Genomic DNA, 24,246 nt, shown 5'->3' with positions numbered 1-24,246 from the left:
CGTGAACTAGGCAATCAGCATTCCTAAACTAAGTTTAAATACTTTAAAGTACTTTAAAGTTTGAGTACTAGTAGTACTCAAATTGTTCAATGTTAACAAAATAATAGCGATGAAAATCATTAAATAGCAGAATTGTAAGCAATAGGAAAAGTACAGAATTTCCGTAACAGGAACATATTACAATATACCTAAATATTCTTTACCATATACCTAAATATTCTTTCCCAATAAAGTTCTAACACTGGCCAAGTGTGGGGCTCACACCTGTAATCCCAGCACTTCGAGAGGCTGAGGCAGGCAGACAGCTTGAGCCCAGGAGTTGAAAATCAGCATGGGCAATATGGCAAAATCCCTTCTCTACAAAAAATATAAAAAATTAGCTAGGCATGGTGGCACGCACATGTGGTCCCAGCTACTTGAGAGGTTAAAGTGGGACAATCATCTGAGTTCGGGAAGTGAAGGCTGCAGTGAGCCGTGACTGCACCACTGCACTCCAGCCTGGGCAACAGCATGAGACCATGTCTTAAAAATAAATAGATATGCCAGGTCCAGTGGCTCACGCCTGTAATCCCAGCACTTCGGGAAGCTAAGGCAGGTGGATCACGAGGTCAGGAGTTCAAGACCAGCCTGGCCAACATGAAGAAACCTCAGTCTCTACTAAAAATACACAAATTAGCCGGGCGTGGTGGCAGGAGCCTGTAATCCCAGCTACTTGGGAGGCTGAGGCACGAAAATCGTTCGAAACTGGAAGGCAGAGGGTTCAGTGAGCTAAGATTGCGCCACTACACTCCAGCCTGGGTGAAAGAGTGAAACTCCATCTCAAAAAAATAAATAAATAAATAAATATTTGCTTGTATATGTATAAAGAAACTCTAATACGATAGAAATGGAAAAACAGTGATGGGGTTTAAAACTAGGCAGTTAAAAGACAATGACAAGAAACTTTTCACTCTATATCTTAATTTTTTAAAATGTGAAAACAAACTTTCAAACAAGAAGAAAGTGCTCCAACCACAACAAAATCATTCATTTATAAGAGCAAAGATGTATAGAGCAACATAATTTCTTTCTTTCTTTTTTTTTTTTTTTGCTTTGAGAGACAGAGTCTTGCTCTGTCACTCAGGCTGGAGTAGAGTGGCATGACCTCGTCTCACTGCAACCTCTACCTCCCGGGTTCAAGCAATTCTCCTGTCTCAGTTTCCCAAGAAGCTGGGACTATAGGCGTGTGCCACCAGGCGCAGCTAATTTTTTTTTTTTTTTTCTCAGACAGAGTCTCTTGCTCTGTCGCCCAGGCTGGAGTGCAGTGGCACACCTCGGCTCACTGCAATCTCCGCCTCCCTGCTTCAAGCAATTCTCCTGCCTCAGCCTCCCGAGCAGGTGAGATTATAGGCGCCTGCCACCACACCCGGCTAATTTTTCTATTTTTAGTAGAGATGGGGTTTCACCGTATTGGTCAGGCTGGTCTCGAACTCCTGACCTCAGGTGATCTGCCTGCCTTGGCCTCCCAAAGTGCTGAGATTACATGCATGAGCCACCGCCCTGGCCCTAATTTTTGTCTTCTTTAGTAGAGACGGGGTTTCACTACATGTTGGCCAAGCTGGTCTCGAACTCCTGACCTCAGGTGATCCGCCTGCCACAGCTTCCCAAAGTGCTAGGGTTACAGGCATGAGCCACTGCACCCGGCCAAGAGCAACACAATTTCTAACACATAAAGAAAAATACCCAGCCTGGCCAATATGGTGAAACTCCATCTCTAATAAAAATACAATTAGCCGGGCATGGTGGCAGGAGCCTTGTAGTCTCAGCTACTTGGGAGGCTGAGACAGGGAGAATCTCTTGAACCCGGGAGGCGGAGGTTGCAGTGAGCAGAGATCACGCCACTGCACTCCAGCCTGGGTGACAGAGCCTGACTCCGTCTCAAAAAAATAAGAAAAATACAGTGATCCAAGGGCCTACGTGAAATAAAAACTATCTATAACTGAGCAGAATCCCATTCAGATTTTTAGCCCAAAGTAAAAAACTATGTGAAAAGAAAAACCCATCCTAAAATTCATATGGCATCTCAAGGAAGCCCAAACAGCCAAACAATTTTGAAAAAAAGAAAAAGAAAAAGAAAAAACAAAGTCAGATGACTCATCCTTCCTGATTCCAAAACTTACTATTTAACTACAGTAATCAAAACAGTGTGGTAGCCAGGCATAGTGGCACCTGCCTGTAATCCCAGCTACTCAGGACGCTGAGGCAGGAGAACTGCTTGAGCCCAGGAGTTTGAAACCACGCCTGGGCAACATAGCAAGAACCAGTCTCTCCAAAAAAAAAAAAAAAAAAAAAAAAAAAAAAAAAAAAAAAAAAGGCGGGTGCGGTGGCTCACACCTGTAATCCCAGCACTTTGGGAGGCCAAGGTGGGCAAATCACCTGAAGTCAAGAGTTTGAGACCAGCCTGGCTGACATGGTGAAACCCTATCTCTACTAAAAATACAAAAATCAGCTGGGCGTGGTGGCATACATCTGTAATCCCAGCTACTAGGGAGGCTGAGACAGGAGAATCGCTTGAAACTGGGAGTCGGAGGTTGCACTGGGCCGAGATCGCGCCACTGCACTCCAGCCTAGCGACAGAGGGAGGCTCCCTCTCAAAATAAAAAAAAAATAAAATAAAAAAATCTCCCACCCCCCCTCCACACACACACATACACAAAACAGTGTGGGGCCGGGCATGGTGGCTCATAGCTGTAGTCTCACCACTTGGAGAGCCCGAGGCTCTCTTGACCTCACTTGATTTGAGGTCAGGAGTTCGAGACCAGCCTGGCCAATATGGTGAAACCCCGTCTCTACTAAAAAATACAAAAAAAATTAGCCAGGTGTGGTGGCGTGTGCCTGTAGTCCCAGCTACTCGGGAGGCTGAAGCAGGAGAACCGCTTGAATCTGGGAGGCAGAGGTTGCAGTGAACCAAGATTGTGCCACTGCACTCCAGCCTGGGCGACAGAGCCAGACTCTGTCTTAACAACAAAAAATTAACACAAAATATTGTTCTTTTATGAGTTGCTGTAACACATTTACAGCAATACAAAAATGATCCAATACAAAAAGTAAATTTAAAAAAATGAGAAAAAACGCAAAATGAATGAAAGACTAAACAGAAGACCTAAAACTCTTAGATGCTTCATGATGTTGGACTTGACAATGATTTATTAGACACCAAAAGCACAGGCAAAAAAGGAAAAAAAAAAGATAGACTGGACTTCATCAAAATTAAATTTTTTGTGCATCAAAGGACACTACAGAGTGAAAGAGCAACCCACTGAATGAGAATCACATATGTGGATAATGGATTAAAATCCAGAATATACAAAACTCCTACAACTTAGAAACAAAAACAACAACAAAAACCCAATTAAAAACTAAGCAAAAGATCTGAATAGACATGTCTCCAAAGGAAATATACAAATAGCTAATAAGCACCTGAAAAGAGGATCAACATCACTAATCTTAGGGAATTACAAATCAAAACCACAATGAGATACCACCTCACATCCACCAGAATTCCTATTCAAAAACAAACAAACAAAAAATAATAACAAGTGTTGGCAGGGATGTGGAGGGACTGGAACCTTTGTGCATTGCTGACAGAAATGTAAATGATACAGTTACTGTGGAAAACTGTAACAATTACTCAAAAACAGAATTATCATGATCTAACAATTCCAATTCTGGATATATATCCTATACGCAAAACAATCGAAAGCAGGGATGTAAGCAGGTATCTGCCCAGTCATGTTCACAGCAGCCTTGTTTGCAACAGCCAAAGGCAGAAACAATCCAGATATCCACCAACCAATGAATGGATAAACAAAATAAGGTATTTACATACAAAGGAATATTATTCAGCCTTAAAAAATGAAATTCTGATACATGCTACAGCACGGATAAATCCTGAAGATATTTTCTGTGTAATAAGCCAGACACAAAAGGACAAATGTGGTATGATTCCATTTATATGAAGTACCTGAAGTAGTCAAATTCATAGAAACAAAGTAGCATGGTGACTGCCAGGAGCTGGGGAAAGGGGAGAATGGGAGTTATAGTTCAATATGTACAAAGTTTCAGTTTGGGAAGATGAAAAAGTTCTGGAGATTAACGTTGGTGTTGGTTACAGAACATCAATGTATTTAATGCCACTAAACTGTATACTTTAAAATGGTAATTTTTTTTTTGAGATGGAGTCTCGCTCTGTCACCCAGGTTGGGATGCAGTGGCTCGAGCTCAGCTCACTGCAACCTCTGCCTCCCAGGTTCAAGCAATTCTCCTGTCTCAGCCTCCTGAGTAGCTGGGACTACAAACGCCTGCCACCACACCCAGCTAATTTTTTTGTTGTTGTTTGAGATGGAGTTTCGCTCTGTCGCCCAGGCTGGAGTGCAGTGGCGTGATCTCGGCTCATTGCAACCTCTGCCTCCTGAGTTCAAGTGATTCTTCTGCCTCTGCCTCCCGAGTAGCTGGGATTACACGCATGCGCCACCACGTCCAGCTAATTTTTGTATTTTTAGAAGAGACCGGGTTTCACCATGTTGCTAGGGCTGATCTCGAACTCCTAACCTCATGATCTGCCTGCCTCAGCCTCCCAAAGTGCTGGGATTACAGGCGTGAGCCACCACGCCCAGCCTAAGATGGTAAATTTTATGTTATGTACATTTTAACACAAACACACATGCACGCATGCACACATCTATGTGCCAGGTTTACCATTATCTTTTTGACAAGAATGACTAACAGGCTGGGTGCCATGGCTCATGCCTGTAATCTCACCACCTCGGGAGGCTGAGGTGGGAGGACTGCTTGAGCCTAGGAGTTTGAGACTAGCCTGGGCAATATAGCATGGGCAACATAGCAAGACCCCATCGCTATAAAATTTTAAAAAATGAAAAGTAAAACATGACTAACGTGTACTGGGTATTTACTATCTGCCAGGCACAGAGAAGTTAAGTAAAAGATCTTACAACTAACTAAACGGTGGAGCAGAAATTTGAACCCAGGACTTTTTGACTCCAGAAACATACTTTTTTTTTTTGAGATGGAGTTTTGCTCTTATTGCCCAGGCTGGAATCCAATGTCGCAATCTCACAACCTCCACCTCCCGGGTTCCAGCGATTCTCCTGCCTCAGCCTTCCCAGTAGCTGGGATTACAAGCACGTGCCACCACGCCCAGCTAATTTTATGCTTTTAGTAGAGACAGGGTTTCTCCATATTGATCAGGCTGGTCTTGAACTCCTGACCTCGGGTGATCCACCCACCTGGCCCTCCCAAAGTGCTGGGATTACAGGTGTGAGCCACCGCACCCGGCCTAGAAACATACTTTAAAAAAGAAAGAAAGAAAGAAACAAGGTTGTGTTTTATCCCCAAGGCTGGAATGCAGTGGTGCAATCCTAGGTCACTGCAGCCTCTAACTCCTAAGCTCAAGCAATTCTCCTGCCTCGGCCTCCCAAAGTGCTCTGTAACATGGATTACATCTCAGCACTTTAGGAGGCCTGGGTAGGAGGACTGCTTGAGCCCAAGAGTTCAAGACCTGCCTGGACAACACAGTGAGATTCCCATCCCCACAAAATTTATTTTAAAAATTAGCTGGGTATGGTGGCACGTGCCTGTGGTCTCAGCTACTTGGGAGACTAAGGTGCAAGGATCACTTGAGCCCAGGAAGTGAGGGCTATAGTGAGCCACACAACTGCATTCCAGCCTGGGCAAGAGAGCAAAATTTTGTCTCATTAAAAATAATTTTTTTTTTTTTTTGAGACAGAGTCTTGCTCTGTCGCCCAGGCTGGAGTGCAGTGGCGCAATCTGGGCTCACTGCAACCTCCGCCTCCCGGGTTCACGCCATTCTCCTGCCTCAGCCTCCCGAGTAGCTGGGACTACAGGCGCCCACCACCATGCCGATTAATTTTTTGTATTTTTAGTAGAGATGGGGTTTCACCGTGGTCTTGATTTCCTGACCTCGTGATCTGCCTGCCTTGGCCTCCCAAAGTGCTGGGATTACAGGCGTGAGCCACCGTGCCCGGCCACATTAAAAATAATTTTTAAGGCCAGGCACGATGGCTTATGCCTGTAATCCCAGCACTTTGGGAAGCCACGGCAGGCAGATCACAAGTCAAAAGATCAAGACCATCCTGGCCAACATGGTGAAACCTGTCTCTATTAAAAATACAAAATTTATTGGCCAGGCGCGGTGGCTCACGCTTGTAATCCCAGCACTTTGGGAGGCCGAGGCGGGCGGATCACGAGGTCAGGAAATCGAGACCACGGCGAAACCCCGTCTCTACTAAAAAATACAAAAAATTAGCCAGGCGTGGTGGTGGGCACCTGTACTCCCAGCTACTCAGAGAGGCTGAGGCAGGAGAATGGCGTGAACCTGGGAGGCGGAGCTTGCAGTGAGCCGAGATTGTGCCACTGCACTCCAGCCTGGGCGACAGAGAGAGACTCCGTCTCAAAAATAAAAAAAAAAAATACAAAATTTGGCCAGATGTGGTAGCTCACGCCTATAATCCCAGCAATTTGGGAGACTGAGGTGGGCAGATCACAAGGTCAGGAGTTCGAGACCAGCCTGGCCAACATGGTGAAACCCCATCTTTACTAAAAATACAAGAAAAAAATTAACTGGGTGTGGTGGCACGCACCTATAATCCCAGTTACTTGGGAGGCTGAGGCAGGAGAATCGCTTGAACCTGGGAGGCAGAGGTTGCAGTTAGCCGAGATCATGCCATTGCACTCCAGCCTAGGCAACACAGCAAGACTTCATCTCAAAAAAAAAAAAAAAAATTAGCTGGGCATGGTGGCACATGCCTGTAGTTCCAGCTACTTGGGAGGCTGAGGCAGGCAAATTGCTTGAACCCAAGAGGCGGAGGTTGCAGTCAGCCGAGACTGCGCCACTGTACTCCAGCCTGGCAACAGAGCGAGACTCTGTCTCATCATAATAATAATAATAATAATAATTTTTTAAAAAGTAATGTTATATGTATAGATATGTAAGCTTTCTAAAATACTGCCTAAAAACAAGGAATTCATGGTGAATTGGTAAGCTACTAGTGATTTTCACACACAGGTTAGAAGACCACTTGCCAAGTATGTATGTTCCCCAACTTACAATGGCTCAACTTAAAATTTTTCGACTTTACAATGGCGTGAAGGTGATACACATTCAGTAAAACTGTACTTCAAGTACACATACAACCATTCTGGTTTACACCTTCGGTATAATATTCAATAAATTACATGAGATATCCAATACTTTATTATAAAATAGGCTTCAGGCTGGGCGCAGTGGCTCATCCCTGTAATCCCAGCACTCCGGGAGGCCAAGGTGGGTGGATCACCTGAGGTCAGGAGTTCAAGACCAGCCTGGCCAACATGGTGAATCCCCATCTCTACTAAAAATACAAAAATTAGCCAGACGTGGTGGCGAGCACCTGTAATTCCAGCTACTCAGGAGGCTGAGGCAGAAGAATCACTTGAACCCAGGAGGCAGAGGTTGCAGTGAGCCGAGATTGTGCCACTGTGCTCTAGCCTGGGTGACACAGCAAGACTCTGTGTCAAAATAAATAAATAAATACAATAAATAAATAAATAAAATAGGCTTTATATTAGATAATTTTGTCCAACTGTAAGCTAATGTAAGCATTTTGAACACATTTAAGGTAAGCTAGGCTAAGCTATGATGTTTAGTAGGTTAGCTGTATTAAATGCATTTCTGACTTAGGCTATTTTCAACTTACAATAAGTTTACATGAACATAACCTCATCGTAAACAAAGGAGCATCTGTATATAGTACAATAAAAGGTGTTCCCTACAGGTGAGAAGGTAGAGAAATAAATCTCTAAAGTATTTTGATTCATAGAAGCTTTAAGAGTATCAGTGAGAAATTCAAGCATATTCTCTGGAACACAGATGTTCCAGGGAATAAAGCGAAAAAAGAGCAAAAGCTATTCTAGTTTAACCAAAGGAGGAAAGCTTTCAAGAAATTAAATGAAAAATATCCACTAAAAGTACCACCAATACTATTTTCTCATATCCAGCCACAAAAACTCAATTTATACACAACACTGAGAATGGTTGTTTTTTTTTAAAGAAAGACAAGAGAGCAAGAGGAGAGAATGAGAGAGATACATATACACACAAATCAACAAAGTCTTCACAATAACCAACAAAAGAAAGAGTTAACGTGACACAGTTTAGGCAGCTCATTAAAGATTTACTAAGCAGTGTATCAACAAAATTAACAACAGAATTAAAAATGGACAACTTCCGGGCCGAGTGTGGTGGCTCATGCCTGTAATCCCAGCACTTTGGGAGGCTGAGGTGGGTGGATCGCCTGAGGTCAGGAGTTCGCGACTAGCCTGGCCAACATGGTGAAACCCTGTCTCTACCAAAAATACAAAAAATTAGCCAGGCATGGTGGTAGGCGCCTGTAATCCCAGCTACTCGGGAGGCTGAGGCAGGAGAATCACTTGAACCTGGGAGGCGGAGGTTGCAGTGAGCAGAGATCGCGCCACTGCACTCCAGCCTGGGCAACAAGAGTGAAACTCCATCTCAAAAAAAAAAAAAAATGCCAACTTCCAAAGCCTTCTTCACTTAATTTATAAACCTATAAAATGATGGGTAAAAATCTCACTGTCCTCCTCTAATACCTCCCTGCACCATAACAGTATCCTTTATTCATCAGTCCTTTTATACCCTCAACGCAGCTGAATCTAGAACACAACACAAAAGTCACACATAAACTACAGACATTTTAATTTTTGTATTTTGATAAAACTTTATCATATTCTATTTTACTCTCCCTGTAATTATCAAGTATTCACAGAGCCAGAATAGAAGGTTTAATTTGGAAATTAAAAATGCCCAGATTCTAACCTTAGTTATACTCTTCGGTGATATCTACTACAATATATTTGACAAAGTTAGGAACTTACAGTATAATATTAGGTAGATTTAAAGGCTTTCATAGTACAAAGTCATGCAACAATCAAAATGTTCAGAAAGGGTGGTACCTATATATGTAAATTCATGAGTTCTCAAAAGAAATTGAAGAAATTTTTTTTCTTCACCAGCTCAGTTACAACTATCCTCCTGGGAATGCACTGAAGGTGAAGGCTAAGTTGGTTGAAGGCTAAGTTGGTTGACACGGCAAGAATCCGTCTCAAAATAAATAAATAAGCAAAACTTTCAAATTCTCTATACACTCAGGTGAGAAACTGAGAATTACTATCTGAATTATAAAATAAGAGAATGACACAATAACACACAAATTAACGCATGGACACTTATTAAAGGCCAAACTGTAGTGCACAGAAAGAATGTCATGCTATTCACATCAAATTTCACAGAACCTAACGGAGCAATACTTCAAAGGTCTTCTGGCCAACTTGTCCACGGCAGTAGCAACACATGTGACCAACTGTTTCAATCCTTTTGATGGCAACACATCAATCTAGCCATGTAAATGTTAAAGAGTGATTGGAAAACCACCCCTCCTTACAAAATGTTACCCTATTGAGCAAATTTTTTCAATTTCTTTACTGGTAGATTAAAATTTCACACTGCTAGAAAAAAAGTTTGGAATCTAGGAGTGAACATCATTCAGATAACCTTTACGCCTTTATAAGACAGGACAGGCCGGGCACAGTGGCTAACACCTGTAATCCCAGCACTTTGGGAGGTCGAGGCAGGTGGATCACCTGAGGTCAGGAGTTCGAGACCAGCCTGGCCAACATGGTGAAACCCTGTCTTTACTAAAAATACAGCCAGGTGTGGTGGAGGGCACCTCCCAGCTATACGGGAGACTGAGGCAGGAGAATTGCTTGAACCCGGGAAGTAGAGGTTGCAGTGAGCCAAGACTGCGATACCACACTCCAGCCTGGGCGACAAGAGTGAGACTCTGTCTCCAAAAAAAAAAAAAAAAAAAATTGTATTTTTAGTAGAGACAGGGTTTCACCATGCTGGCCAGGCTGGTCTGGAACTGTTGACCTCAGGCGATCCGCCCGCCTCAGCCTCCCAAAGTGCTGGGATTACAGGTGTGAGCCACCACACCCAGCCAGGACAAATTTCTTAAAGTTTTGTTTTAATTTCAAGACCTACATATAAACTTTTAAAGGACTGGAAAAAAAATAATCAAAGGTATTGTTCCTTTTCTCCTCTGATCCCCAGGCCTGTCTGCATGCATTACAGAAGAGAAATAATGGTGAGTTTTACAGCTTTCTTAGTGTGATACTGCCATCTTTACAGAAAGCAAGGGTTTCTGCTCATTAACAAAATTGAAACCTTACTCTCCTGTTTCTAGCCTGTTAGATGAAAGGCAGGGGCACCAGCTCAGTTACAACTATCCTCCTGGGAATGCACTGAAGGTGAAGGCTAAGCTGGTTGAACTGCAATGTTTGCCTTCGAATTCATGGAGGAAAAATGGCAGCCCTCATACCACTGATGTTTCTAAAAAATATCTGGCCTAAGCCAGGTGCCATGGCTCACGCCTGTAATCCCAACACTTTGGGAGGCTGAAGTAGATGGATTGCTGAGGCCAGGAGTCTGAGACCAGCCTGGCCAACATGGCAAAACCCTGACTCTACTAAAAATACAAAAACTAGCCAGGTGTAGTGGCACGTGCCTATAATCCCAGCTACTCAGGAAACTGAGGCGGGAGGATCACTTGAACCCGGGAGGCGGAGGTTGCAGTGAGCTGAGACCACGCCACTGTACTCCAACCTGGGCGAAAGAGCAAGACTCCATTTCAAGAAAAAGGCCATGTGTGGTGGCTCACACCTGTAATCTCAGCACTTTGGGAGGCCGAGGTGGGTGGATCATTTGAGGTCAGGAGTTCAAGACCAGCCTGGCCAACATGGTGAAACCATGTCTCTACCAAAAAAAAAAAAAAAAAAAAAAATAGCCCAGTGTGGTGGCGGGTGCCTGCAGTCTCAGCTATTTGGGAGGCTGAGGCAGGAGAATCGCTTGAACCCGGGAGATGGGGGTTGCAGTGAGCTGAGATCACACCACTGCACTCCAGCCTGGGCAACAGAGTGAGACTCTGACTTAAACAAACAAAAAAAGGCACAGCATCATTTTGTTTTCAGGTTGCTTACAAACTACTAGGCGTTTTGGGGAGAGGACAAATGATATTTAAAACTTATCACCCAAGTGTGGTGGCTCACACCTGTAATCCCAGCACTTTGGGAGGCCAAGGTGGGAAGATCTCCTAAAGTCAGGAGTTCGAGACCAGCCTGGACAACATGAACAATATGGTAAAACTCCATCATCTCTACTAAAAACTACAAAAATTAGCCGGGCATGGCAGCAGGCACCCGTAATCCCAGCTACTTGGGAGGCTGAGGCAGGAGAATCACATGAACCCGGAAGGCGGAGGTTGCAGTGAGCTGAGATCGCGCCTTTGCACTCCAGCCTGGGTAACAGAGCAAAACTCTTGTCTTCAAAAAAATAAAATAAAATAAAATAAATAGGCCAGACACAGTGGCTCACGCCTGTAATCCTAGCACTTTGGGAGGCCGAGCCGGGCGGATCACAAGGTCAAGAGATCAAGACCAGCCTGGCCAAAGTGGTGAAACCCTGTCTCTACTAAAAATACAAAAATTAGCTGGGCACGGTGGCATGCTTATAGTCCCAGCTACTCGGGAGGCTGGGGCAGGATAATCACTTGAACCTGGGAGGCGGAGGTTGCAGTGAGCCAAGATCGCACCATTGCACTCCAGCCTGGGTGACAGAGCGAGACTCTATGTCAAAAAATAAATAAATAAATAAAAATAAAAATAAATAAAAATTATGAGAGCAAAGAAGAAAATGTATCTAACTTTCTTTGGGCAAGTCAGGGAAGGTTTCCCAAAAGAAGCAGCATTCTTTATGAGATTTAGAAGCTACCTGTAATTAAAAAGAACTGTATTTCAAAAATTAGCTGGGCAAAGTGGCACAGGCCTATAGACCCAGCTACTGAGGAGGGTGAGGTAGGAGGATCCCTTGAACTCAGGAGGTGGAGGTTGCAGTGAGCCGAGATCGTGCCACTGTGCTCCACGGAGCCTGGGCAACAGAGACAGACCTTGTCAAAAAAAAAAAAAAAAAAAAAAAAAAAAAAAAAAAAAAAAACCCACTGTATTTGCTCACACATTAACTATAAGGCACAGAAGTAGGCCTAGGACTGGATAGGAAGGCAAATGCCAACATCATAAAGGGCCTTGAATACCACTCGAAGCTTACATTTTAATCTGCTAATAATTGGAAACTACTAAATACTTTTAAGATGAGGAAAGTAGAATAATCAGTAAGTGTTAGACTATTTTGAAGACACGATGATAGAAAGTTTACAAGAGAATAAGATGGCCAGGTGCGGTGGCTCATGCCTGTAATCCCAGTACTTTGGGAGGCCCAGGTGGGTGGATCACTTGAGGTCAGGAGTTTGAGACCAGCCTGGGCAACATGGTGAAACCTCGTCTCCACTAAAAATACAAAAATTATCTAGGTATAGTGGCAGACACCTGTAATCCCAGCTACTCGGGAGGCTGAAGCAGGAGAATCACTTGAACCCAGGAGGTGGAGGTTGCAGTGAGCTAAGATTGCACCACTGCACTCCAGTGACAGAGTGAGACTCCACCTCAAGAAAAAAAAAAAAAAAAAGAGAGTAAGACTATAAACAGATCTGTAAGCGATCAAGGCAATATGCCAAAATAAGAGCTGCTGAATGAGAACAGCAATGGAGACACAGAAGAAGCTAGATTCAGAAATATTTAGAAAGTAATAGGTAAGACAGAAGTGACAATGATGCTCACATTTCTGGTTTAGATGACTCAATGAATCACAGGGAAGAGATGATGTTGGAAATGTTGAGTTTGAGTACCAACTTGATACAAAGGTAGATATGTCTAGCACACAGTAGACAACTGGAAACAAAGGGCTGGAGGTTAGGAGGGAAATGACAATATATTGAATATATATAAAGTTTTTTCAATAATCAAGTGTATTTTACCATTTTAACGGGAAGGCAATAATTTCATCATTATTTGCGTTATGCTTTAAAGTTCACAAAACATTTTATGCTTATATTTCATACTTTCGTTACACACAAACATGAGATTAGTATGACAGGTTATTTTTATTCCTATTGGATCAACAAACTTTTATTTGTTTATTTATTTATTTTTCAGACAGAGCCTCACTCTGTTGCCCAGGCTGGAGTGCAGTGGCGCAACCTCGGCTCACTACAACCTCTGCCTCCCAGGTTCAAGCTATTCTCTGCCTCAGCCTCCCGAGTAGCTGGGATTACAGGCGCCCACCACCATGTCTGGCTAATTTTTGCATTATTAGTAGAGATGGGGTTTCACCATTTTGGCCAGGCTGGTCTTGAACTCCTGACCTCGTGATCTACCCACCTCGGCCTCCCAAAGTGCTAGGATTACAGGCGTGAGCCACTGCACCCGGCCTATTTTTTTTTTTTTTTTTTTTTTTTTTTGAAACTGAGTCACACGCTGTCACCCAGGCTGGAGTGCAATGGCACAATCTCGGCTCACTGCAACCTCCACCTCCTGGGTTCAAGCAATTCTCCACCTCAGCCTCCCAAGTAGCTGGGACTACAGGCACCCACCACCATGTCTGGCTAATTTTTGTATTTTTAGTAGAGATGGGGTTTCACCATCTCGGCCAGGCTGGTCTTGAACTCCTGACCTCGTGATACACCTGCCTCGGCCTCCCAAAGTGCTGGGATTTCAGGTGTAAGCCACCATGCCCGGCATATTTTTTTTTTTTTTTTTTTGAAACTGAGTCTCACGCTATCACTCAGGCTGGAGTGCAATGGTGCAATCTCGGCTCACTGCAACCTCCACCTCCCAGGTTCAAGCTATTCTCCTGCCTCGGCCTCCCAAGTAGCTGGGATTACAGGTGCCTGCCACCACGCCCAGCTAATCTGTATATTTTTAGTAGACACAGGGTTTCACCATGTTGGCTAGGCTGGTCTCGAACTTCTGACCTCATGTGATCCGCCCACCTCAGCCTCCCAAAGTGCTGGGATTACAGGCGTGAGCCACCAACCCCGGCCAACAAACATTTATTATTAACTACATGCCAGGCACTGTACTAGGCACTAAACAAATTACCAAAACAAATCCATGCCTTCTAAGACCTACATCATAGAAAGAGAACCAATAGGCAATAAATGTAACAAATAAACATATAAAGGTGTAAGTCCTATGAAAAAGAAAATAGAGCGGGGAAGGATAATTAAGCATGAGGGATGGGGACTGACAATACAATTTTAAAGAGAGGAAGGATAAGTCTTCATTAAAAAGGTGACATTTAAGCAAAGACGTTAAGGAGGTGAGGCAATCAGCCATTCTCTGGTGGGGAAACCTGGCTGTTTTCCCATTAGAAGGAATCACTTGGTCTTAGGAACCTGCCAAGGTTCTAAGCTAAAGAGTGTGACTGATCAGCATTCAAGGAGCAAGTCAGTGTTGCTGGAATGGAGAGAGCAAGAGGGAAGATGACAGCCGATCAAAAATGGAAGAGGTTAGGGAGGGCAAACCACGTAAAGCCTTAAAGGCTATTGCAAGGACTGGCATTACTCTGTCTGCGAGAAATGAGAATTCAAAAATTAGTAGCCTTGCCCAAAATCAGTTAGCTAATAAATCGCAAAGCTAGAATTCAACCCAGGACTTCGAGGCTCTCCACAACCTGTGTTCCACTAGTCCAATCTGTCACATATTAGTTTATCCCCTCTCTTTCAGCAAGTTTGAGTTTAAATACTCTCAAAATGCTAACATTATAAAAATCTTCTGGGTGAGAGATGCACAAGCCTTCCAGTTAACATTTGCAATCCTTCACAATTATAGTGAGAATTTATTAATCCTGGTGTCTAATCTAAATCCTACTAACATTCCAGCATATATTTTTAAAGATTATAAATTCCACCTTCCCTTGAAATGAGACAAGCCGAAGAAAGCTTTGATCAGGAGATTTAAAGTATGACTCTCAGCTTTAGGTAACAGTAACCTGAATTATTTTTTTAAACGGATACTAAGGCCAGGCACAATGGCTCCATGCCTGTAATCCCAGCACTTTAGGAGGCTGAGGTGGGCAGATCACCTGAGGTCAGGAGTTCGAGACCAGCCTGGCCAACATGGTGAAACCCTGTCTCTACTAAAAATACAAAAATGAGCCAGGCATGGTGATAGGTGACTATAATCCCAGCTACTTGGGAGGTTGAGGCAGGAGAATCACTTGAACCCAGGAGGCAGAGGTTGCAGTGTGCTGAGATCACACTACTGTACTCCAGCCTAGGCGACAAGAGCAAAACTCCATTTCAAAAAATATAAAATAAAATAAAATAAAATAAAATATAACTAGCCAGGTGTGAAAAACAGTAAGAGAATGGCTCAGGAATATGGAATTGCTATAATTTCCCTTAATTTATTTAGCAGTTTACTAAGTTAATATTAATAACAAGTTCACACATTGTCAAAGATGCTTCTGCAGTTACTGTGATTCTTTGAGGTCTGGATTTGACCACTTCATATCTCAAAAGTAACAAATGATGTGTTCTTAGTAATCTGCTGCTTTTGGTACTATAACCCAAAACTGTTGATAGTTTCTTGCCAGCTGATGGCAACTTAGGTAAATGGCAAAGGTAAGGGGGGTTTTGTGAGAGACAGCAAACATTACCAAGCCACCATCTAAATACCTCAGACAGGTTAAGCCCTAATGACCCTTCTTACTGGATGAATTCAAGTTATATAGGAATATTTCATACATCCACAAGGGAGAAAGTAAAAGATGGAACATGAGGAGGGGTCTGTTTCAAATCAGACCTATTCTTCAGAGGCTTTCATCACTGCTACACAAAGAAAGGAGGTTCCTGCTTCAAGGATTCTGGAGCCACCAAAATCCCCAACCAGGACCTATAGAAAAAGCTTCACAGAGATTACTGAGGATAAACCAAACAATATGGCTAATAGAAGATACACCACAAAATCCAGTCATTTTAACATAAACTGAACTTCCTTATGTATCTTTTCCTAGGCTTAGCCAACAGCAGGAGAACGCAACTCTGTGTGGTATTGTCTGATAGGTTCGATTTTTTCCCCAAGCAAGAGGTGGACAGCTTTATGTCAGGACTAGATTTATGGTCAATCTGGGTGGGTGTCTTTACTCTTTCTTTCCCTCCAAACTACCTCAGAAAATCTCTGGCTATTGTGCCTTGATATGTAATAATGCAGGGCTTTAAGTACTGCAAAGGTCTGGAAAAGAAAGTCCCTCAGTCCCAGTTATGGCTCAAATCTTACGATTTCTCTAGCAGTTGTTTTAATCAACCAAAGCTGGTTGGCTTTTCTCAATGAGCCAAGCAACATGAGCCTTCTAAGTTAAGTGCAGAGGGGTTGCTTGTCAGCATGACTCCCAATGGGGTGGCTAACATGGAATATGCTCCAGAGTCTAGAAATCAGGACAGCACAGCTGCCGTTTTCCTCCACATGCACCTCCAGCTTGGTGGGTGGGGGAGGAAAGGAAGAAGAATCAGTAAATTGAAACAAGAGGCGTGCTTTACATGCAACACACAAGAGTCACTGCTTAAAGGTGAGATGAATTCAGAGGTCTCAACACATGACTAGGATATCTTCACTGACACAATGGTCCCCAAAATTCAACCCGGAGGTCCAGCCTTGCCCGTCTGGCAAAAAAAGGGGAGAGGGGGGCGAAACCCCAAAATGGGGGACAGCATACAAGCTTTTGAAAGTACTTTAAGGTTGTGAGGCTCAGAACAAATTCCTCACACTTCCCTCTGCCACCACCCTGTGGCCCTATGCTAAGCACAGCAGTAAAAGTTACTGCCAGAATTTAGATTTGAAGGGCTGATCGGGGAACCTGGTTAACACTGTTCCTAGAAAAGTATTTGAATGCAGCCTATATTCAGACCCTACTGGGACTGCCTCTACACAGGAAGTTAACAGACATCACATACGGTCAGGGAAGGCAAACCACAGTGTCATAAAGATGGATGCTGCTGTCAACTACAAATCACTCTCACTTCATGGAGAGTGTTCTCAAGCAAGGAATAATAGGCAGGACAAAAGTCTGTAAGCCTCACCTCTACTCAAACTGGGTCACTCAACCTATAGATTCAGCCTTCTGATTCCTGCTGATTAGTACTTTTCTACCTTGTTCCATGATGACTATCACTGCCACTGGACTAAAAACTCTATTCCCCTAAAAAGTGAAGACAGCCCTACCATCAACTAGTTATTCATATAAGCTATCTGCTTATATAAATCCGATCCTTGACCCAGTCCATTCTCAAATAGCCAGGGACTAGATATCAGTCACAAAAAAAGCAGCACGATCCAACAAGTGTGGGCCTTCCCTCAAAATATACTGAACCCCTCCATAGCACCTCCAGAAGTAGCCTCCTTCCCAATTAAGTACTGACAGAAATACTACTCTAGGACAATACTTGAAAGACTGCTCCAGCACCAAAAATAAGAATCCAAGTTGTTATCAGACTGCAAGAAAGAGTTCAGGTCAGCATACCAAATAAAGAGCAATAAAGTTAGCACTAAACTCCCCAACAGGATAATCACCAACAACATATAGGCACCATGCTGCTGCCAGAAAACATCAAAGTCATCTGTGCTAGGAGGGGAAGGAGACTAGATGGCTGGAGGACAGAGATGGGAGGGAAGCTGCTTTTCACTTTGTACAACCACATGCATGCTTTTCTACTCAAAATATAGATTTTTAGAAAAAACGTCCTAAAAACTACAAAAGCATCAGCTCTTGTCCAACACAGATCTGTTAAACCTGTTTTAATTCCATCAGCTACAAGTCCAAATACCTCTTTTGCAGTCTGGCCTGAAAACACTGCTCTTGCCCTTTGCTGAAATATATTAAGTATTCTTCGCCTCTGCTGAAATATATTAAGTATCCCCCCATCTCTCTCTCTCTCTCTCACACACACACACACACACACACGCCCCCCCAAATAAGTATTTATCAGAAATGAGAAAACTGGTTCTCAGGAGGCTACCTGATTCTTCAGGGGACAACAGAGAAAAGGTTGCTAGCTAGCTCAGTTAGCATCCACATGCCACCCACCACCAAGCCTCCATCTCCACCTCACTGCCAGCCCTATGAGCTAACATCTTGTGTTTGGAAGTTGATGCTGGGGAAGAATCCAAAGAGGCTACCATACCTTTATGAAAGGGGAAAGCTGTACCGGGCGCGCGAATGGCACCTAAACCTCTGCACTCGCAGGAGTGGCTCGCTCCTCAGTGTAACTGAGAGCAGGGAGGCCAAAAGTACTCTAAGTCCCGGTTTGGTTAGGGAAGAGTAAGTTCCACTGACCCTCAGGAACTGAACTGGAAGACAGATCCAGTGCGTCCCACAAGCCCAGTCGCTGTAGAAGCTAAGTGCCCACATAAGCTGAGACAATTCTCTTCCCCTACGGGAGGGCGAGGGAACGGTGGACGACGAAATAAAGGGGTAAGGTTCTGCGCTCCTGATCCCTTTCCCTAAATAAAGGTAATTATCTGGTGCTTCCTTCACCCTTAGATTCCCCATTCGTCCCATCCGCCCGCAAACACAAGACTGAGCAGGGAGCGGCCCCCGCACCCTGAGGGCACCACTGGAGGTGGAGAGAGTTAAAAAAAAAAAAGGGGGGGGCGCGCTAGAGAGGAAAAGAGGGGAGCATGGCGGGCATGAGGCAGGGAGTGAAAGCGGGGATGGCGGGGGAAACGGGGCGTGAGGGAGGGGAGAAAGAGTACAAGGAGACGAAATGAAGGGACACGAGCTGGGGGCGCGCGAGGCCGAAGTGAAAGACCGGGTCGCGCGCGCGGAGGGGGGAGAGGATGAGGTGAAGAGGGAGCGCGAGGCGGGGGCGCGCCGTGCCGGGGTGGGGGGAGGGGGACGCAAGGCGGGGGCGCGCGGGCGGGCGTCGGCTCGCGGGCGCTTCCCCTCCCCCCGCCCCTCCACCTTTCCCTTCCCCCACCTCCGCCACCACTGCCTCTTCCCAGCCTCCTTCCCTTCCTCGCTCCTCACCGCCCCCGGGCGGGCGGGCGGCCAGGCTGGCCTAGGCCAAAGCTCCTCACCTGGCGGTGGCGGTGTAACTCCCGGCTAGCTCGCCTCCTCAGGCGGCGGCGGAGGCGTCGAAAAAGGAAGAGGCGACGGCACAGGGGGATCCAGACCCCGCTGACGGGACTAGGGACGGGGGTGGGGGAGGGGGGCGGGCCGGACCGGGGCGGGCGGGCGGAGCAGACACTGCGGTACAGACGGGGGCAGCGGCGGCGGCGGCGGCTGCACCGGCGGCGGCGGCACCACACAAACAAGGACGCTGATTGGGCAGCTGCCAAGCGCCTCGGCTCCGCCTTACCCACACGCCACGACGCCCATTGGGCGACCTAAGCCGGCCACCCCGCCCTCATCTTCTCGGCCATGCCAGTAGAAGACTAGATGCCGGGACTTCACCCCACCCTTGAAGAATGAGTGGCCGGAGAAGTGAAGATTGGCGTGCTTAAAACCCAATCATAAACGGAGGAGGGGGGGATGGTCTAGCGGGGGCGCGTTAATGGGTACCTCGGCCAGTCCCAGACACATCCGGGTCTTCAACAGCCCATTAAGTGTCGGGGGTCAAAAAATCGCTTCAGGCTGCAACTTTACCTTAGAGACGTTTTGGTCCCCAGGCAGCCGCCGTACCTCAGTCTCTCCAAACCGGGATTCCCCTTTGGCCAGCTCTCATTCTTTCAATTCTAAAGATGGAGACTGGCGAACGGCGATGGGGTCTGCGCTGGGCGGTGTTTCGTCGCGACAGAATCTAGGAAATTTCACGATAGAACTAGCCTTAGGCGCTTGAGCCTTGCCGTCTTTTTGGGGTGTGGCCTGTCTCCGTCTGCCAAAGGCTTTGAGCTTCCTGGTGTTCATCGTACCTCCGCTTGGTCTTGTCGTGACTAAACCACGACAGCAGGAAAAAAAAAAAAAGGCAGCTAGCCAAGTTGCTGAGGAATTACGGTGTGCAGAGCCCTCGCAGCTCCTTCTCTTGGGAACTCCTGGTCTGGTTAGGTTCTCAGCGAGGAAACAGCCTCCCACCCCGCCCGATTCCACTTGACTCAAGGGCCAGCTCCTCTTGCTGGCCTCCCTGCTTCCACGGAGCAGTGAGGCCCGCCTAAACTCAGCGAGCGTTTCTGGAGCACCTTGAGGATAGGGACCAAGTAACAGAGTCCGCGTGTTGAGGTTATGATAGTAGTTAACGTTTTCGGAAAGAGACTGTGTCAGGCTCTGTACTAAGAACTTTACATGAAGTATTTATTCCTCATGACTGTGAGGTAGGTACTGTTATCCCTACTTTACAAATGAGGAAAATTAGGATCAAAAAATTTGTCCAAAGTTACATGTTAAGTGGTAGAGCTGAAATTTGAACCCAGGTAGATGAGGAAACTAAGGCTCAGAGGTTAAGTAACTTGCCAAAGGTCAGACCGCTAGTTAGCAACTAAGCAGTGGTTTAAACCCAGAAACAACTGGTTCCACAGGCATTTTGTTGTTTTCTCACTGTGACTCCCAGGCTGGAGTGCAGTGGTACAATCTCAGTTCCTGCAACCTCCGCCTCCCAGGTTCAAACGATCCTCCTGCCTCAACAGCCTCCCGAGTAGCTAGGATTACAGGCGCGCTGCTAATTTTTGTGTTTTTAGTAGAGACGGGGTTTCGCCATGTTGGCCAGGCTGGTCTCGAACTCCTGACCTCAGGTGATCCTCCTGCCTCAGCCTCCCAAAGTGCTGGGATTACAGGTGTGTGAGCCACCACGCCAGCCTCCACAGGTATTTGAACATGTTTTTCAAATTATTTAAAAGTCATGCTGTGCAATGGAAATGAAATTATAATGGAGGACATGGCAACTTAAAGCCGTAGGTAGATCCTACACAAACACACACGCCCCCAATTTTTTTTTTTTTTTTTTTTTTTTTGAGACAGTCTCGTTCTGTCGCCCAGGCTGGAGTGCAGTGGCGCGATCTCAGCTGTCTGCAATCTCCACCACCCAGGCTCATGCCATCTTTCCACCTCAGCCTCTCAAGTAGCTGGCATTACAGGCGCACGCGACCACGCCCGGCTGATTTGTATTTTTAGTAAAGACAGGGTTTCACCATGTTCCCCAGGCTGGTCTCATAAACTCCTGGCCTCAAGTGATCCACTCGCCTTGGCCTCCCAAAGTGCTGGGATTACAGGCGTGAACAACCGCACCCACCACAGCCCCCACTTTATTTTTTAAATTAGCGATGAGGTCTTGCTGTGTTACCCAGGCTGCTCTGAAACTCCTGGGCTCAAGAGATCCTCCCGGCCGGGCGCGGTAGCTCACGCCTGTAATCCCAGCACTTTGGGAGGCCGAGGTGGGCAGATCACGAGGTCAGGAGATTGAGACCATCCTGGCTAACACAGTGAAACCCCGTCTCTACTAAAAATACAAAAAAGTAGCCGGTCGTGGTGGCGGGCGCCTGTAGTCCCAGCTATTCGGGAGGCTGAGGCAGGAGAATGGCGTGAACCCAGGAGGTGGAGTTTGCAGTGAGCCGAGATCTTGCCACTGCACTCCAGCCTGGGCAACAGAGCGAGACTCCGTCTCAAAAAAAAAAAAAAAAAAAAAAGAGATCCTCCCACTTCAGCCTCCCAAATAGCTGGGACTACAGGTGTACATCACTGCAAGCAGCACTCAACTTTTTTTTTTTTTTTTTTTGAGACAGAATCTCTCTCTATTGCCCAGGCTAAAGTGCAGTGGCGCAATCTCAGCTCACTACAACCTCTGCCTCCTGAGTTCAAGCAATTCTCCTGCCTCAGCCTCCTGAGTAGCTGGGATTACAGGCGCCCGCCACCACACCCAGCTAAATTTTGTATTTTTAGTAGAGATGTTGGCCAGGCTGGTCTCAAACTCCTGACCTCAAGTGATCTACCTGCCTTGGCCTCCCAAAGTGCTGGGATTTACAGGTGTGAGCCACCACGCCTGGCCTAATTCCTATTTTAAATAGATTAAAACTTGTTTTTATGCTAGTATGGTGTCCAGGTAAAGAATATGGTCTCTAGAGTCAGACTGCCTGAATTTGGATCTTGGCTCTCCCTCTCACCAGTTGTGTGATTTGGCTGAAAGTTACTTATCTCTATTCTCTATCCCCTAGTTTCCCCATCTATAAAATGGGAATAAGAGTACCCAGCTCAGCCGGGCACGGTGGCTCACGCTTGTAATCCCAGCACTTTGGGAGGCCGAGGCGGGCGGATCACGAGGTCAGGAGATCGAGACCACAGTGAAACCACGTCTCTACTTAAAAATACAAAAAAAAAAAAATTAGCCGGGCGTGGTGGCGGGCGCCTGTAGTCCCAGCTACTCGGAGAGGCTGAGGCAGGAGAATGGCGGAAACCCGGGAGGCGGAGCTTGCAGTGAGCCGAGATTGCGCCACTGCACTCCAGCCTGGGTGACAGAGCGAGACTCCGTCTCAAAAAAAAAAAAAAAAAAAAAAAAAAAAAAAAAAAAAGAGTACCCAGCTCACCAGGTAATTATGAGAATTATAAAATAATACCTTCAAAATACTCAGGGCACTGTCAAGAATATAGTTAAAGCATTCAACATAATATATAGTAACTATTTTGAGAACTTTCTTTGCTTTTTCAACAATTTCACTCTCTTACCTCTAAATTCAGCTTCTGTTGGTATTCTACCCATGGTACCGGTCTTATTCTGTACTGAAAATTATTTCTCTACTAACTGCAATATTTTAATGCTTTCAGACTCCTTTCAGTCATTGAACACACATGATAGAGCACCTGTTAGGTTATCAGGCACTCATCCATGTGCTTGGGATATAGCAGTGAATTAGACAAAGTCATTGCCATCTTTGAGGGGTACATTCATCTTTCCCTAACCTACTTCTTTGTCCATTATCAGTCCAGTGCATTATTTGCTGTCTGAAATGCCATCCATCCTTCAAGGGCTTTGAGGAAATACGAAAAACATGGTGGTATATACCAGCCCAAGGAAGAGAAAAGTAAGGCCCGAGAAAATACTTTTCAACAAGACCAAAATTAGGCCATGGAGGGGGACTTTCAATCTGGAATGATTGAGCTTTAAGGAAGACAAGTACATGAGGTCAGTACTGTAGTGGACATGACCTGTGCCCAATGCAGGCTCTACCTGTTTGTTCCCTTTCTGAAGCTATGGATTATATAGTTAATCTTTAAATGACCCCCAATTTGCAGATGAGGAAGAACTGAGGCGCAGCAGTAAAGTAACTTGTATGACATAAAATTATTAAGTGGCAGGCACAATATTTTCCTCAATTTTTAAAAAAATTTATGGAGACAGATGGGGTTTTATCATTCATTTAGCCCAGGCTGATCTTGACTTCCTGAAGTCAAGCAATCTGCCTGCCTCATCCTCCCCAAGTGCTGGATTACAAGTGCTGGGATTACAGGCGTGAGCCCTCACACCCAGCCGAATTTTTTTTTTTTTTTTTTTTGAAACGGAGTCTCCCCCTCTATCACCCAGGCTAGAGTGGAGTGGAGTGATCTCAGCTCATTGCAAACTCCACCTTCCAAGTTCAAGCGATTCTCATGCCTCAGCCTCCTGAGTAGCTGGGATTATAGGCCCCCGCCACCACACCCAGCTAATTTTTTGTATTTTTTTATTTTTTTGAGACGGAGTATCACTCTGTCACCCAGGCTGGAGTGCAATGGTGTAGTCTCAGCGTAGTCTTGGCTCACTGCAACCTCTGCCTCCTGGGTTGAAGCGATTCTCCTGCCTCAGCACCCCAAGAAGCTGGGATTACAGGTGCGTGCCACCACACTTGGCTAATCTTTGTATTTTTAGTAGAGTTGGGGTTTCACTATGTTGGCCAGGCTGGTCTTGAACTCCTGACCTCATGATCTGCCTCCCTTGGCCTCCCCTGGGATTACAGGCGTGAGCCACCGTGCCCAGCCATAATTTTTTGTATTTTGAATAGAGATGGGGTTTCACCACGTTGGCCAGGCTGGTCTCCAACTCCTGGCCTCAAGTAATCCACCCTCCTCGGCCTCCCAAAGTGCTGATATTACAGGAACGAGCCACTGCACCTGGCCCCAGCCGACCATTTTTTTTTTTTTTTTTTTTTTTTTGAGACGGAGTCTCACTCCGTTACCCAAGTTGGAGTGTAATGGTGCAATCTCAGCTCACTGCAACCTCTGCCTCTGGGGTTCAAACAATTCTCCTGCCTCAGCCTCCCAGTTAG

At 45.5% G+C, this 24,246-nt stretch overlaps 1 protein-coding gene across 1 annotated transcript in view; it reads right to left on the bottom strand.

Annotated features, from left to right (window-relative positions):
- Window positions 1-19,345, bottom strand: part of GATAD2B (GATA zinc finger domain containing 2B) — a 119,709-nt gene extending 100,364 nt beyond the window's left edge. Inside the window, exon 1 of the mRNA XM_003259332.3 lies at window positions 19,102-19,345. The gene's annotated coding sequence lies outside the window, so the exon portion shown is untranslated. The remainder of the gene's footprint in view (window positions 1-19,101) is intronic.
- Window positions 19,346-24,246: the final 4,901 nt, after the last annotated feature.

The sequence above is a fragment of the Nomascus leucogenys genome, chromosome 12, assembly GCF_006542625.1.
Source record: "Nomascus leucogenys isolate Asia chromosome 12, Asia_NLE_v1, whole genome shotgun sequence".
Taxonomy (NCBI): domain Eukaryota; kingdom Metazoa; phylum Chordata; class Mammalia; order Primates; family Hylobatidae; genus Nomascus; species Nomascus leucogenys.
Note: the sequence above shows the minus strand (reverse complement) of the source record. Positions and strands in the feature narration are given on the sequence as shown.